Genomic DNA, 18,265 nt, shown 5'->3' on the forward strand with positions numbered 1-18,265 from the left:
TAGCTTAAAAATTTTAGAGAGAGCCATATGATCAAATGTATTATCCAGGACACAAAACCAATATACCAAAATGGATATTAAAAGAAAGAGCTGGTCGAAAAAAATCACTTTCTGTTTATGTAGAGATAAAAACAATATAAAATATGTAATTATTATATGAATATTCTAAGTATCAAAAAATGACATAAGCAAATCCACGTAAATAATGTAAATTATACAAAATTTCTTCAGCCCTATATAAAATGGATTTGAGGACTGTTATCATTTGTATCATAAATAAATATTCAAAAGTTAAAAAGAAATTATGTGGGACATATATGTCCCTCAGAACCTGAGAGCCAGAAAATGTAGGTGAGCACTCTGTCCCACTGATGATGACGTACATCATTAATTTGTGAAATAGTAGATTTTTCACTGTTGTCGTAAATATGAAGAGTAGATGCAGATATATTCTTTTTTATGGAGATATAAATATATACAACAAAACATTTGCTAATTCAACAATTTTTACAAGTATAATTCATTGACATTGATTGTGCTCATCATATTGTACAACCATTACCATTACCCTTTTCCAAATTATTCCACCACCATTTACAGAAACTCAGTGCCCCCCTAAGCAGTGACTTCCTCTTTTCCCCACTCCCCCACCCATGGTAACCTCTTATAAGCTTTGGTCTCTACACACTTGCCTATTTCATTTAAGTGAGATTATACAATATTTGTCCTTTCGTACCTGACATATTTCACTCGGCATAATGTTTTCAAGGTTCATCCATGTTGTAGCATGTATGAGGACTTCATTTCTCTTCACGGCTGAGTAATTTTCCATTCTGTGTATATACCATGTTTTATTTATCCTTTCGTCTTTGATGGACATTTCAGTTATTTGCACAGTTGGGCTATTGTGAAATATGGATTGCTTCATGAATTTGCATGTCACAGAGGCCATGCTAATATTCTGTGTATCATTCCAATTTTAGTATATGTGTTGCTGAAGCAAGCACTCATATTATATTTTATATCTATTGACTCTTACAGTGTTAGTGATGTCTTGACTCTCATTTCACAGTATCATTCATTTTTCCCTAGGGCCCACAGCTTAAAAGCTATCCATTTTTTCTATAGCCTGAGAGCTTGGGGGCAGGCAAGACTCATACGAAGCCATCTTTATTAAAGTAGCTTGGGCTCTGCTATCCTTTCTGAGGTTTTGTTATTTGTCCTGCACCAAGGTTCACAAGGAGCCCTGGTGGTGCAATGCTTCAGCACTGGGCTGCTAACAGAAAGGTCTGCCGTTTGAACCCACCAGCCGTTCCTCGGGAGAAAAGACCTGGCGATCTGTTCCCATAAGGATTACAGCCTAGGAAACCCTACGGGGCAGTTCTATTCTGTTGTATAGGGTTGCTATGAGTCAGAATCGACTCAGCGACACACAACAACCACCAAGGCTCACACCACCTGGTTTGGTGGGGGATGTGTCTCCTATGAATGGATAGATAACCCCCACCTTCAGATCTACGCCCATTATGTAGCCCTGGTGCCTCACTTCTGTCAGTGAAAGTCAGCTTCCTTGTGCACTTCTTCTGTTTCTCTCAAGTAGCTGTTTGCAGCTGTTTCCACTACTTCCCAGCCAGAAAAAAAAAAAAAAGATATTCTCTCAGTTTGCTTCTCACTGGCTTTGGAATTTTATGTGAGAATTCTCAGGATTGGCTTGCCTTCCAGCAGAGCTTTTGAAGAGTCAGGGTACGGCTTACCGTTAGAAGCCTTGCCATCCAACTTCACCCGGAATCTGTTTCTTTTCTCAGCTACCATGTTTTGAGCTTTATAATATTGGCTATGCCCCTTTCCTGGTCAGTTATTACTAGTGAATATTTTTGTTATTTCTTTAGGTATTGGAGAAGAAGTTTCTGTGAGGCAATTCTGTTCTTTCCTCTTAGCTCAGGGTCTTTCTCTGAGCCTCATTCACCTCCATCTGTCTTACTTCAGTTATTCAGGAATATTGAGGTGCATAGTACAGCAAAAAAAAAAAAAAAAAAGATTATGGCATTATAGTTACAAAAGTAATAGGTACTCATTGTAACCTGATAAATAATATAAAAATCCAACAGTCAGTTGTTGTTGAGTCAATTCTGACTCTTGGTGACCCCATGTGTGTTAGAGTAGAACTATGCTCTATAGAGCTTTCAGTAGGTGATTTTTCAGAAGTAGATTGCCAGGCCTTTCTTCTGAGGCACCCCTGGGTAAACTCAAACCTCCAGCCTTTTGGTACAAGGATATATAAACACCAAGTTCATATTTTTCCTCTAGCAAATGGTTCATTTCCATTTCTCTGAGATAACACCTTGGTGTGGGAGGGAATGTCTTTAAAAAGATAAGGACCTTTTAGAATCAAGGTACAGTGTGAATCCATTGTATCAGTAATGTACACACACAAATTTCATCCTTTTGTACAACTAGTTAATTTGGTGAGGTGTTCCACATGTGGTCTTGGGAGATGATGATTTGAGGAAGAATGTAAGCTTCATACAAGCAGGGATTTTGGCCTTTTTTTCCCATTGCTGTATCCTTAAACTCTATAACAGCGCCTGGCACATATATAACAGCACTCAGTGCATTTTTGTCAAATAAACAAGTGAATAAATGAATAACAGACCTCAACTATTTTTGTTTTGAAAGGCATTTATAGCATTTAAGGGTGATAGGTAAGGACTGGAAAATATGAATAACTTCAGGCTATTTGAGTTTGTGGATATAATTCAGCTGTGATCATCTTGGTTGTTGTAATTGTAGGTTCATGCACCCAGAGATGGATGGGAAGAAGCTCAGGAACATGGATTGAGGTAGAGGTTTGACTTTGGGCCTGGGTTTCTATCTAACGAGCAGAAGGGATCATTTCCTCTCTGGTCTAGTCTTTAGGTTCATTGTGTTCCAATACTAGTCCGAAGGCTCAGGATTACAGATGCAACCCTGGATAGGTTGCTTAGTTTCAAGGACAAGACTTTCATCTTCAAGGACTCCAGGAAGCTGTTTTGCAGGTACAGTGAGGCTAGGTGTGGGACTGTGGATGTCTTTGTGCCCACCCACCTCCACTCCTGGAAAAATGACACCGGAAAGTTCCATGCATCGAGACTACTGGCAAGATATCAATTGGGTGAATTCAAGGAGGTGCAGCTACAGTTGACTCCACTTAATGTTTTTTCCTGTGGATTTTTTTTTTTTCTTAGTCCAAAAGCACAATAATGTCTACAGTGTACTTTTGCTGTTAATCAGATTGCATGTTTCTTCTGCAGGGATGAATATACACCAGTAATGAATGAAGCAAATCTTAGTTTGGTGACATTTGAAGTATTTTTAAATGAAAAGTGATACACAAATGCAATTTTATTTTTATTAGCCTTATTATTTAAAAAAAAAAAAACAACAACAAAACCTTAGGTCGTGATTTTATTTTTATCATATTTTTGTTGTGCAGTTTACAAGCCCCTGTTAGGGTGCTGTGTCTTTTGTTCTCCTTTTAAAAGCATAAAGGAATTATGCTAATTTGGAAAAAAATGTTTTACTCCAAATAAAAAACTGATTCAGAAAGAGGAGAATATTTGCTGGGATGCCGAAGGCAAATATTTGTTGGCTTGCTTAAAGAAAGATGTTGTAAATGATGAACTATAGAAATGAATTTGCAGTAAATATTATTGATATTTTGAAGTTCCACAGCTTATTGTATGCTTTATTTATTTATTTATTTTTGGTAATCGGAGTTTTTGTTTCTTGAATCACATACTACCTATGCCCCAATTGTGCTATATTATGTTTACATAAAACTTTATTTAATATCTTGTTTCTAATAAAAAAAATTTCTACAAAGAATCAGACCAATTTTTCCATATTTATTCTTAGCTCAGTGGTAAAGCTATGTAAGAATTTAACCCAAATTTGCCTCTGAAAATGGACATATAATCTAACATTTGTTAATACAGAGTAACACGTATAATTGATGTACTAGTCTGGTGATTCTGTGGCCAATTTTTAAAAAATTGTGATGCTGTCTGAGGAATTTTTTTAAAAGAAATGAATAACATGGAAGTTTTGTGTTTAAATTTTATTATTATGTAAAAAAATTTTTTTTTAATTTTTTTACATATTATGTAACATAGGCTTATCTTGAATTGTGGTATTTCAACTACATGTTTTATTCTCATTATTAATTCCCAGGTTTATTTTACATTAATATAGGCACTGTGCTTGAAAAAAATAAATATGTATTCTTTTAAAATAAACTACACTTCTGAATTTTGAATAATTTCTTATTTCTCTTCTTTTAAATTATTGAGAATTTGTTATCCTATCTAGATAGATATTTGTTTTGGCTTAGATGGGTTGAATTTTGTGCTGCTCAAATTTTTCTGGGCAAATAATCTTCAATTAAACTAGATATCCTTTGTTCTGGAAAGGATAACAATGTTAAAATAGCATTAATGGACTTTTATGGGGAAAGGTCCATTTCATTTACAGAGTTACTCTTGGAATTTTGCTATTTTGTCAATGTAGACCTGTCTGAAAATTGTGTACTTCAGCTTGTTTTTGTAATTTTTAATGTGTTTCTATCTTTTAAGAGCTGCAGAAGTAATTTGAAGGCAGCTACCTTTATTAATGGAGTCCTGGTGGCGTAGTGGTTAGGAGCTATGGCTGCTAACCAAACGGTCAGCAGTTCGAATCCACCAGCCACTTCTTGGAAACCCTATGGGTACAGTTCTACTCTATCCTATAGGGTCACTATGAGTTGAAATCGACTCGATGGCAACAGATTTTTTTTTTAACTGTTATTGGTAAAATAATGCTGTGAAAAAGTTGAAGCACAAAATGGGAAAACCATAGTTAAAGCTAAGGTTTGCATCATCATCCATTACCTGCACCAAATAAAAGATTCTCCTAATGAGTCAGTGTAATGTCAGGACTCCACAAACCCCCTGTATCTGGGACAGGTATCCATTCACACTGCAAAAAGACTCTCAAATTTCTATTTTGAATGTAGTTATGTGATCTTCCTTCTACCTTTTAAATGTGATTTGAAAATTGCTTAATATTGAGAAGTTTCTCTGCAACATCTTCATAGATGTTGTACTCTACAATGATACAATTTTATATTTTCTATACAAGTCAAGTTACAACTGCCCTTCTGCAACTTTAACAGGCTGCCCATTCTTTGAGTGCTAAGACAAAGTGGTCCTCCTTCTAGGGGGTGATGTTGCAAGAAGAAGATTTCAGAATTTCTTGCTGGGAACTGTTGTGCATGGGAGATTCCCAGGCAGGGCAAGAGAAATACTTGATCAGATTTTCTGTGGTCAGAATGGGCAGAACACCTTGTTACAGGAAAGGAGGTCTAGGTTCGTGCATCTCTGTCTAAGGTGGTACTTGGAATGAAAATGAATTTTTTCTTTTTCTTTTTTCCTGAGAGTGGTAGAAAGAGCTCTGGATCCAAGAGTCAGCTCAGTTACTAACTAGCTGTGTTGCTTCAGGCAGCATTCCAGACTTCTTTTCTCAGTTTTGTCTTTTTAAAATATGAACATAATAATTACCTACCCATATCACAATTTCAGTTGCTCTGAAATTTAATAAATAGAGTATACTGAAAGATGTAAAGCGCTATATAGGTATAAGAATTTATATACTATCATAAGTAATAGTTACAGAATTTTCTAGAGAAATCAAGTGCCATGGTTCCTAGCATTCTGAGGTATATAAAAGTGAATATGTGGATACTATGTGTGCTTGAAAATACAGCAAAGAAATTTGAGAGTCTAAATGAGACTGTTTGGTATTGTGAATGCAGCTGACAGAAAGGTGAAGGAGCCCAGGGCATCTGTGAGGATGACTGGCAACACTGAGCAAACAACTCTAATGCTAGATCATCATAGTAGTACAGAAGTAGGCAAGACCCCAAGAAGTCATTTCATTCAAGCTTCTGCCTCTGATCAGGTCAATTTCTGAAGCATTCAAGGTGGAAGACAATTGTATTCTTAAATAGCTCTGGGAAGGCAGCCCTCAGAGTCTCTATTTAATCAATTTAATCTACATGTGGAAGAAGTTATCACCGATGTCTGACTGTACCCATTCTCGATACACTTCAAGCACATTTCTGCAGACCGAGTGCTTTGAAGATACAGAGGATAATTTAGCTGCATTCTGATGGAACCTGACTTCGGGCATGTCATTCCCAAAGCAGCCCAGCTCAAATGTTCTCTAGAGGCACATGAATGGCCACGGCCACCATTTTGTGCAAGTAGGGTCAATGATTACTGGGCAATTATAGCCAAAGATCATCAGGAGGACTTTTTTTTTTTTTAGGTAAACAATAATTCTACCTTCTGTTTATAATGTTCTTTAAGGATTATCAGACACTTTCCCAAACTTCAGTACATTTGGCCCTCACAACAAACTCAATTATCACTCTCTCCACTTGAGATATAAGGAACCTGGTGGTTGAAGGGTTTAGACCAAATCATTGCATTCACCCAGCAAAAAAGGTCAGAAGACAGGACTCGGACACAGAACTTTGCCTCAAAGTACAGTGCTTTGCTTAGTACACTAAGCAGGGGTCCCTGGAGAAGTTTCCCGTGTCCCCAGTGATCCCTTAGTTGAATTAGGATAGCCAGTGCTCTATGCAAAAGGGAGAGGAAATGAAACTGGGATCACCAGAGCTTTCTAATTTGAGGCCGAGCAATTAATACTCATTCTTGCCCAGGCCTCACACCCACATAAATAATAGGATGTCAACAATAGAATGACAGAAAACTTATATCCCTTCCAAGCATTGTACAGGGAGTCAGTATGAATAGTGCCATATAACCTTGGGCAAGTTATTTCGTTTCTCTGGGCCTTGTTTTCTGTATCTGTAAAATGGAAATCACAGTAGTCCCTACTTTAGAAGATTGTCATGGAAGTTAAATGAATTAATATATGTAAAGTACTTACTTAGATAGGATTGAGTGTGCTAAATACAGAGTATCTATTATCTTAGTTATTATTGTGTTGAGATATTTTGTTGCACTATAGAAATGTCCTAGGTATGATAACCCAAACTAAACCCACTGCCATTGAGTTGATTCCAACTCATAGCGACCCTATAGGACAGAGTACAGCTGCCCCATAGAGTTTCCAAGGAACGCCTAGCGGATTCGAACTGCCGACCTTTTGGTTAGCAGCCATAGCACTTAGCCACCACACCACCAGAGTTTCCACCTAGGTGTGATACTATATCCTAAATTGTTCTTATGGATTGAATTGTGTCCCCCCAGAATCTGTGTCAACTTGGCTAGGCTATGATTCCCACCATTTTGTGATCTGATATGATTATCATATATGCTGTATATCCTGACCTCTGTGATGTTAATGAGACAGGATAAGAGACAGTTATGTTAATGAGGCAGAACTCAATCTACAGGATCAAGTTTTATCTTGAGTCAATCTATTTTGATATATAAAAGAGAGGGGAGGGACCTCATGCCACCAAGAAAGATGTGCTGGGAGCAGAGTGCATCCTTTGGACCTAGGATCCCTGCACTGAGAAGTTCCTAGACTCAGAGAAAATTAATGGCAAGGACTTCCCACCCCCACCCCCCCCACCCCCCCCCCCCCGCCAAACCAATAGAGAGGGAAAGCATTCCCTGGGAGTTGGTGCCCTGAATTCAAACATCTAGCCTCCTAAAGTGTAAAAGAATAAATTTCTGTTTGTTAAAGCTGTCCACTTGTGATATTTCTGTTATAGCAGCACTAGATAACTAAGTCCACCACATGTCTGTCAGTTCATCGTACTGTGGGGCCTTGTGTGCTGCTGTGATGCTGGAAGCTATGCCACCCGTATTCAAATAGCAGCAGGGTCACCCATGGTAGACAGGTTTTAGCTGAGCTTCCGACTAAGACGGACTAGGAAGAAGGACCAAGCAGTCTACTTCTGAAAAGACTTAGCCAATGAAAACCCTATGAATAGCAGCGGAACATCCTTTGATATAGTGCCGGGAGATAAGCTCATCAGGTTGGAAGGCATTCAAAAGACGACTGGGGAAGAGCTGCCTACTCAAAGTAGAGTCAAACTTAATGACATGGATGGAGCCAAACTTCTGGGATCTTCATTTGCTGATGTGGCACAACTCAAAGTGAGAAGAAGCAGCTGCAAATATCCGTTAATAATCGGGAACGTGCAATGTACAAAGTATGAATATAGGAAAATTGGAAGTAGTCAAAAATGAAATGGAATGCATAAACATCGATATCCTAGCCATTAGTGAGCTGAAATGGATGGTATTGGCCATTTTGAATTGGACAATCATATGATCTACTATGCCAGAAATGACAACTTGAAGAGCGATGGCATTGCACTTATCATCAATAAGAACATTTCAAGATCTACCCCGAAGTATAACGCTGTAAGTTAATATGACTATTATTCAAATTTACGCACCAACCACTAAGGTCAAAGATGAAGATATTGAGGATTTTTATCAACTTCTGCAATCTGAAATTGCCTGAGCATGCAATCAGGATACATTGATAATTACTGGAGATTGGAGTGTGAAGGCTGGAAACAAAGAAGTATCAGCAGTTGGAAAATATGGCCTTGGTGATAGAAATGATGCTGGAAATCACATGATAGAATTTTGCGAGACCAACAACTTCTTCATTGCAAATACCTTTTTTCACCAACATAAGCGGTGACTATACATGTGGACTTCACCAGATAGAATACACAAGAGTCCAATCTACTACATCTGTGGGAAGAGACGATGGAAAATCTCAATATCATCAGTCAGAACAAAGCCAGACGCCTACTGTGGAACAGGCCATCAATTGCTCACATGCAAGTTCAAGTTGAAACTGAACAAAATTAGAACAAGTTGATGACAGCCAATCCTACCTGAATTTAGAGACCGTCTTAAGAATAGATTTGACATGTTGAACAGTAATGACCAAAGACCAGAAGAGTTGTGGAATGACATCAAGGACATCGTACATGAAGAAAGCAAGAGGTCATTAAAAATACAGGAAAGGTCTGAAGTGGATGTAAGAAGAGACTCTAAAACTTGCTGTTGAATGTCAAGTAGCTAAAGTGAAAAGAAATGATGAGGTGAAAGAGTTGAACAGAAGATTTCAAAGGGCGTTTCAAGAAGACAAAGTAAAGTATTATAATGACATGTGCAAAGACATGGAGATGGAAAACCAAAAAGGAAAAACTCTACATTTCTCAAGCTGAAAGAACTGAAGAAAAAATTCAAGCCTCAAGTTGCAATATTGAAGGACTCTGTGGGGAAATTATTAAACGACTCAGGAAGCATCAAAGAAGATGGAAGGAATATACAAAGTCACTATACCAAAAAGAATTGTTTGATGTTCAACCATTTCAGGAGATACCATATAAGCAGGAACCAGTGGTGCTGAAGGAAGGAGTCCAAGCTGCTCTGAAGGCACTGGTGAAAAATAAGACTCCAGGAATTGACGGAATATCAACTGAGATGTTTAAACAAACGGATGCAGCGCTAGAAGTACTCATTCATCTATGCCAAGAAATTTGGAAGACAGCTACCTGGCCAACCAACTGGAAGAGATCCATATTTATGCCTATTCCCAAGAAAGGTGATCCCATCAAATGCGGAAATTATCAAACAATATCATTAATATCACACACAAGTAAAATTTTGCTGAAGATCATTCAAATTGACTGCGGCAATATATGGACAAGGAACTACCAGAAATTCAAGCCAGATTCAGAAGAGGACGTGGAACCAGGGATATCCTCGCTGATGTCAGACGGATCCTGGCTGAAAGCAGAGAATACCAGAAAGATGTTTACCTGTGTTTTATTGACTATGCAAAGGGATTTGACTGTGTGGATCATAACAAAGTACGGATGACATTGCGAAGAATGGGAATTCCAGAACACTTCACTGTATTCACGATGAACCTGTACATAGATCAAGATAAAGCTGTTTGAACAGAACAAGGGGATACTGATTGGTTTAAAGTCAGGAAAGGTGTGCGTTGGGGTTGTATCCTCTCAGCATATCTATTATGCTGAGCAAATAATCTGAGAAGCTAGACTATGTGAAGAAGAAATGGGCATCAGCATAGGAGGCAGACTCATTAACAACCTGTGTTATGCAGGTGACACAACCTTGCTTGCTGAAAACAAAGAGGACTTGGAGCACTTACTGGTGAAGATCAAAGACCACAGCCTTCAGGATGGGTTATACCTCCACATGAGGAAAACAAAAACCCTCACAACTGGACCAATAAGCAACATCATGATAAACGGGGAAAGAATCAAAGTTGTCAATTGGATCCACAATCAACACCCATGGGAGCAGCAGTCAAGAAATCAAACAATGTATTGCGTTGGGCAAGTCTGCTGCAAAGGACCTCTTTAAAGTGTTGAAAAGCAAAGATGTAACCTTGAAGAATAAGGCGCGTCTGACCCAAGCCACAGTATTTTCAATTGCCTCTTATGCTTGTGAAAGCTGGACAATGAATAAAGAAGACCGAAGAAGTTGATGCCTTTGAATTGTGGTACTAGAGAGGAATATTGAATATACGATGGACTGCCAAAAGAATGAACAAATATGTCTTGGAAGAAGTACAGGCAGAATACTCCTTATACGCAAAGATGGAGAGACTACGTCTTACATACTTTGGACATGTTGTCAGGAGGGCTCAGTCCCTGGAGAAGGACATCATGCTTGGTAAAGTAGGAGATCAGCGAAAAAGAGGAAGACCCTCAATGAGATGGATTGACACAGTGACTGCAACAGTGGGCTTAAGCCTAACAATGATTCTGAAGATGGTGCAGGACTGGGGAGTGTTTCAAACTGTTGTACATAGGGTCGGTATGAGTTGGAACTGACTCGATGGCACCTAACAACAGCAGATAACTGAGGAAATTGTGTTCCTTCCTTTTGTGAAGTTTTGACTATGAGAGTACAGGGGACAATAGAAGAGAGATAATAGGAAGGATGATGGGCGTGCTAGCATAGTGCTCATCTGGGTGCGGGTGTCTATGTGCGCATCTGTAATGTGTATCATCACCTGGTATAAAAGAACCAAAAAAGTCTCCAAGAAAATAGACGTCAGAGATCATTCAATAAAGCTCATGCACTTTACTCAGATGAAAAGCCCTCAAGCTCTGATTCAGAGCTCATATTCTTTTATTTTACCCCATTTATTTATTTATATTTCACAAACACTTGCTTATTAACAGTTCCAGACATTGGCCTAAGTGCCTTACAAGTAGTAATTCACTCAGTCTTCCCAACAACCATATGAGATAGTTATTGTTGTTATACCCACTTCGCAGATGAGGAAACTGTGTACAATAATAAAAATATGAATGCATAGATAAAAAGTATAAAAATATAAAATAATACTCTCTTACATTTGTATAGTATTACGTACTTTCTCAGCGACCTCCACATGCATTTGTTTTATAAGTAATTCTGAAGGTTTGATTATTTAATTTCCCAGCCCACTTCAGATTAGAAGCTGTGGGATAGAAGCTGGAAAAACATATTGATGGTGACAAAATGGGAGAGCTGATTTTGAGATAGTAGAGAGAAAGACTATAAAATGCAATCATGAGAACTCAAAGAGCGCACTGGTCTGAGACTGTCTGACGTTGTGGTTACAAACCCTACCTGTTTCAGTACATCCTGAGACAAAGCTCAGATGTGGCAGTAACCAAGGTTCATGTGGATGACCGGGCCACCTGGAAAGGGAAGTGACATTCCTTTTAAGATGAGAGCAAAGTGCATTTTTAAACAAGTAAAAATAACGTTTTCTTAGTTTAACAAGCAATGCATTTTCTTTGGAGAAAAATTCGAAAATACACTTAATCAAAAAGAAAAATATTCATAATTCTATCACTCAAAGACAGCACCTTGGGAGTGTGTGTATATATATTTTAACAAAGAAGCTCCAACATCCATTTTTCACTTAATAATACTTTGAGAACAGGTTTTCGTGTAACATATATTCACTGCAACATTTTAAATGGCTAAATAGTATTGCCTTACATGCATGCATCATGTTTTATCAAACCAATCCCTTAATTGTTGGGAATTTTCAACTAGGAAAAATTTTTTTTGGCTATTATTGCAAGGCAGCAATGAAAATTTTTGTAGCTAAATCTCTGTGAACATCTCTGGTTATTTTTTAGGCTAAATTATCGCAAATCGTTTTTCAGAAAAGTTGTTCCAAATAGTGAAGAGCTTTTGAAGGGCTTCGAGCCCTGGTGGCACAATGGTATAAGGTTTGGCTGCTAACCAAAAGGTTGGCAGTTCGAATCCACTAGCCGCTCCTTGGGAACCGTGAGGAGCAGTCCTACTCTGTCCTATAGGGGTCGCTATGAGTTGGAATTAACGGCAACGGGATTAGTCTGGTTTTTTTGAAGGCCTTATATAAAAAGCAGTTTAAATGAGTTAAAGAAGCAGGGCAAAGGAGGGTGCATGAATGGGTCTGCTTCAGTTAACTGGACGAGTCTCGATATTGAGGAATATCTCGTTTCTAAATGAAGTCAGATGTGTAAAGTCTTGCTATTTCTCTGAGGCCTCAAAAGGTTGGTTTTATGTATTCCTCTCTTTCTCTGCTTCTCTCAAACTCAGTGTAGGTGTTATGAGAATAGTGGATTAGTGTTAAAAACATGGATCAATGTTCTCTCTCTGCTGCATGTTGTGTGATACTGGGAAAAATCTTATTACTTCTTTGAGTCTCTGTTTCCTCATCAATAATAGGGGAATAGTAGTACCCCCCCTTACTGCCTTATAGGGGTCCTTTGAGGTTTAGAATCTCAAAATGCAGATAATGTATGTGCAATCCCTTTTTTAAAAAGTGAAAATCTTGTGCCTATAAATTTATGATGATAATGACTCAGTATGTACTTAATCTCCTGCAGACCCCGTACTCCTGGTAAAGGAAGAAGATCCCCAACCTGTCAAGAAGGCATGGGTTCTAATCCCAGCTCTGCAACTAACCAGCCCTGACAGCAAATTGTTTTCTCTCTCCTGAACTAGCGTCCCCATTTGTAAAATAAGGAAATTGTACACACGGCTTCCATCATCAAGATTTTGATGCGGAAAAAAGAAAAGATTTTGATGTGATCCTCCTTAGCCACTCTGAGATATATTCAGAAAAGAAATAATTAATCCTATGAAGACAATGATATCCAGAAAGGTTATATCCATTACCTAAGGTTGCAGGGAGTCCCTGGGTGGAGCAAACAGTGAAGTGCTCAACTACTAACTGAAAGGTTGGCAGTTTGAACCCACCCAGAGGCATCTCGAAAGAAAGCCTGGCAATCTGCTTCCAAAAGGTCAGAGCTTTGAAAACCCTATAGAGTGCTGTTCTACTCTGCAACACGTAGGGTCACCAAGAGTCAGAATCAACTAGAAGGCAACTGGCTTGGTGTTTTTTTTTTAAGGTTATATAGTTCTGAGCCTGTCTGTAGGACTGATTCAACTGAAAAACCAAACCCATTGCCATCTAGTCAATTCCAACTCACAGGGACCCGACAGGACAGAGTCAAACTGCCCCATACAGTTTACAAGGTCCTGGTGGATTCAAACTGCCAACATTTTGGTTAGCAGCTGAACTCTTAAACCACTACACCGCCAGGGTTTGCAGGACTGATAGCAAGGGATAAAATGACAGTCACGTTTTCTAATTGTTACTGAAAAAGAAAACTTTGGAATATGGTTTCCCACCCCTTTTTCTTACAGAATTCCTTTCTGAATCTATTTTTCCCTGTTAGCCACTTGGATTGCTCCATTATTGTTTGGCTTGGTTGATTCAGATATAAAGAGATTTTAAAAAATATTTGTTGTCATAGAGACTCAGCATAAAACTTTGAGTGCTTTACTACATCATGAGATCTTTAAAACTAGGGATGTCTTATGTATCTTACCCCCCTGCTTTAATGACAGTGATCATTAATCAGCAATTATGTGCCAAATGTTATGTCAGATACACATTCCCAGTATCCAACATAATGTTTGGCACATAGTTGGCGATTAATAATCATTGTCGTTAAGGCAGGATGGTGAGCCAACAGGCGTCCAGCCAATGAAGGCCAGATCTCTGACTAGTCAATCCTTCGTTTCAGACAACTAGCTCAATTAAAAAAAAAACCCACTTCCATTGAGCCAATTCCAACTCATAGTGACCGTATAGGACAGAGTAGAACTGCCCCATAGGGTTTCCAAGGAGCAGCTGGTGGATTTGAACTGGCAATCTTTCAGTTAGCAGCCAAATGCTTAACCACTGCACCACCAGGGCTTCAACTACCTGAGTAGGAGTCTTACAAATCAGTTATTGTCGAGTTGATTCCGACTCATGGTGAACCATGTGTGTCAAAGCGGTAGAACTATCCTCCATAGGGCTTTCAATGGCTGATTTTTTGGAGGTAGGTCACCAGACCTTTCTTCTTAGGTACCCCTGGGTGGATTTGAACCTCCAACATTTTGGTTAGCAGCCAAGCATGTCAACCTTTGCAGCACCCAGGGACTCCCCTTCTCCTACAGACAGCGTGATGTCCTAATTCTATCAGAAGGGGAGACTTAGGAAGTATTTATAAGGTGTGAGGTACTCAGGAGAAAGTGTAGTGGCTTGGGCTTTGAAACCAGAATACGAGTTCAAATTCTAGTTCTGACATTTACGAGCTGAGTGCCCTTGGGCAAGGTATTTTAGTTCTGTGCACTTCCGTATCCTCATATGTAAAATGAAGATAAAAATGGCTTCCTCATCGTCATGCTATTTATAGTACCAAAACACATTGCTGTTGAGTGGATTCCTACTTATAGCGACTCCTATAGGACAGAGTAGAACTACCCCATAGAGTTTCCAAGGAGCACCTGATGGATTCGAATTACCAGCCTTTTGGATAGCAGCTGTAGCACCAGCGTTTCCATTTATAGTACTAGTAAAAAGCCCATTGCCATCCAGCCGATTCCAACTCATAGCAACCCTGTAGGACAGAGTAGAACCACCGCATAGGGTTTCCAAGGAGAGGCTGGTGGATTCGAACTGCCAACATTTTGGTTAGCAGCCAAACACTTAACCACTGCACCACCAGGGCTTCAGTATATGGTAGGGACTCATTAAAGATGGGTTTTTCTTCAGGAAAGATGTTACAAGATGTTTTTGTGGGAACCAAGAGCAGGAGGAGAGCTCTTTGGCAAATTTTGTTCTTGGCGGTATTCAAACTCATGCCTCCAAAAACTAGTATTTTTTTCTCATTGGTATGTCCATCAGTGGAATGGTACATGAACCTGTATGAACATGTGGGTATGTGCACCCACTCTTTAATTCCTCATCTATAAATAATACCTGGGGAATATATGAAATCTTCTAGAGGAACATGGTGTTTTTTCTCCTATGAGTATACTTTTAGCACTTCAGAGATTGCCATTTAGCAGACATTGAGCACATTTTCCTGGAATTTATTAGGGATATTCAGTGTTCCAAGAGTTTGAAATTTGGTCCTCTCCTAAAACCCAGTGTATTTTATTTTCTATTATCTGCAAGAGGACTGTCTATTTGATATATTTTATGTCAAACCGTGAGTCTTGCCTGTCTTCTTGCTGACATTTAAAGTAACTGCAAAAGAGTTTTTTGCTATCTTTACTTCGTGGATGCTCAGGGATTTCAAATTCTTTTGATACCACCAAAAAATAATAATAATAATAATACAATAACAAAAACAACAAAGAAAATAGTGCCAGAAGATAATACTTTAAAAATATGTAGACCGTCTAAGTCAATTGGCATAAAAAAATCTGTTAAGAAAACATTCTACATCCACTTTGGAGAGTGGCATCTGGGGTGTTAAACGCTAGCAAGCTGCCATCTAAGATGCATCAATTGATCTCAACCCACCTGGAACAAAGGAGAATGAAGAACACCAAAGACACAAGGTAATTAAGAGCCCAAGAGACAGAAAGGGCCACATAAACCAGAGACTACATCAGCCAGAGACCAGAAGAACTAGATGGTGCCTGGCTACAACCGATGACTACCCTGACAGGGAACACAACAGAGAACCCCTTAGGGAGCAGGAGAGCAGTGGGATGCAGACTCCAAATTACTGTAAAAAGACCAGACTTAATGATCTGACTGAGACTAGAAGGACCCCAGGGGTCATGGTCCCCAAACCTTCTGTTAGCCCAAGACAGGAACCATTCCCAAAGCCAACTCTTCAGACAGGGATTGGACTGGACTATAGGATAGAAAATGATGCTGGTGAAGAATGAGCTTCTTGGAAGAAGTAGACACATGAGACTATGTGGGCAGCTCCTGTTTGGAGAAGAGATGAGAGGGCAGAGAGGGTCAGAAGCTGGCCGAAAGGACACAAAATAGAGAATGGAGGGAAGGAGTGTGCTGTCTCGTTAGAGGGAGGGCAACTAGGAGTATATAAAAAAAAAAATTTTTTTTTTTTTTTTTATATAGCAAGGTATATATAGGTTTTTGTATGAGAGACTGACTTGGTTTGTAAACTTTCACTTAAGGCACAAAAAAAAAAAAAAAAAATGTAGACCAGATGCCAAACATTTTGTATTATCCAGTGCTTTTGGATTATCCATCCTGTGGTGTAATCTCATTACGTCATAGGCAAATTTTACCCATCCTTCCAGGTCTAGTTTAAATGACACTTATTTTATGAAGCCTTCCCTTCCCTCAATTCCAGATTGGTCAATGGGCTCTTGCTGAGGGCCAGCTGACGTTAATTTGCTCAGGTAGTGGGTTAAATACCACAATGAAGAGTTGACTGTCTATGATTTATTTTAAACAGAGTTGTTAGTTGTTTTGTTTTATTTTCATCCTTGAGATCTCAGACTCCCAGGTTGGGTGTGGAGCCTCCTTGACTCTGGCTTTGCACAGATACAGATCTCTCCAGTGACCAAAATAGCTCTGTTTAGGAGCAAGTGACAGCTGAGCTGGAGCCACCACTTGCCTTTGTTGCCAACAGACTCCTCTAAAGTATCTGACTTTAGAAAATTATTTTTAAAAACTGATAGCTAATATTTTTTAGTTCCCCCCTTATGCCAACTAACCAATGTATGTTATTTCAAATTCTGACAACAATCATGCAAATTTTCATCTCTTTATAGATGAGAACCTGGAATTTTAAAGAGGTTAGGTTACTTTCTTAAGGCCACCCACCTGGTACATCATGGTATACTTACACTGAGTTAGCTTTATTAGCTTAGCCCAGTCCTGCCTGGGCACGTAGTAGGTTCTTACTAAATAGTGGTTACTGTTATTCTTGTTGTTATGAACATAGGTCTTCTAGGGAATTCCAAGCTGTCTTAGTCATCTAGTGCTGCTATAACAGAAATACTACAAGTGGATGGTTTTGGCAAACAAATTTATTCTCTCACAGTTTAGGAGGCTAGAAGTCCAAATTCAGGGTGCTGTCTCCAGGGGCAAGCTTTCTCTCTCTGTCGGCTAAGGGAGAAAGTCCTTGTCATCAGTCTTCCCTGGTCTAGGAGTTTCTCAGTGCAAAGACTCCAGGTCCAAAGGACACACTCCGCTCCGGGCTCTTCTTGCTTGGTGGTAATGAGGTCCCTCTCCTCTCTGCTCACCTCCTTCTCGTTTTAGCTCTTGCAAGATAAAACATTATGGCAGGCCACTCCCCAGGAAAACTTCCTTTACATCAGATCAGGGTTGTGATCTGAGTAAGGGTATTGCATCACACCCTCATCCTCTTTAACATAACCTAATCTTGCCTCATTAACCACAAGCAGAGATTAGGATTTACAACACGTAGGACAATTACATCAGATTACAAAATGGAGGACAACCACACAATACTGAGAATCATGGCCTAACCAAGTTGACACATATTTTTGGGGGACACAATTCAACCCATGACACAAACCCTGTGTTCTTTCCACTATCTCAGGATACTCCTGTCTTCTTTCCTTTTGTCTGACTCTTTTTCTGGTTGAAAATAATGACAGAAAAAAAAGGTCGCTCTCTTGGTATCAGATAATATAACTCATAGGAAAGGACTTTAGAAGCTGTAAAACATTTGTGAAATTTTAGGTATCGCTATTATTTGAGCCCAGGTGGTACAGTGGTTAAAGCAACCGACTGCTAAAAGTCAGTGGTTCAAAACCACCAGCAGCTCCATGGGAGAAAGATGTGGCAGCCTGCTTCCATAGAGGTTTACAGCCTTGGAAACCCTATGGGGTTGCTATGAGTTGGAATCAACTCAACAGCAGTGAGTTTT

The 18,265-nt window shown here is 39.1% G+C and overlaps 1 pseudogene; it reads right to left on the bottom strand.

Annotated features, from left to right (window-relative positions):
* Window positions 1-908: 908 nt before the first annotated feature.
* Window positions 909-1,007, bottom strand: LOC126081332 (uncharacterized; annotated as a pseudogene).
* Window positions 1,008-18,265: the final 17,258 nt, after the last annotated feature.

The sequence above is a fragment of the Elephas maximus genome, chromosome 7, assembly GCF_024166365.1.
Source record: "Elephas maximus indicus isolate mEleMax1 chromosome 7, mEleMax1 primary haplotype, whole genome shotgun sequence".
Taxonomy (NCBI): Eukaryota; Metazoa; Chordata; class Mammalia; order Proboscidea; family Elephantidae; genus Elephas; species Elephas maximus.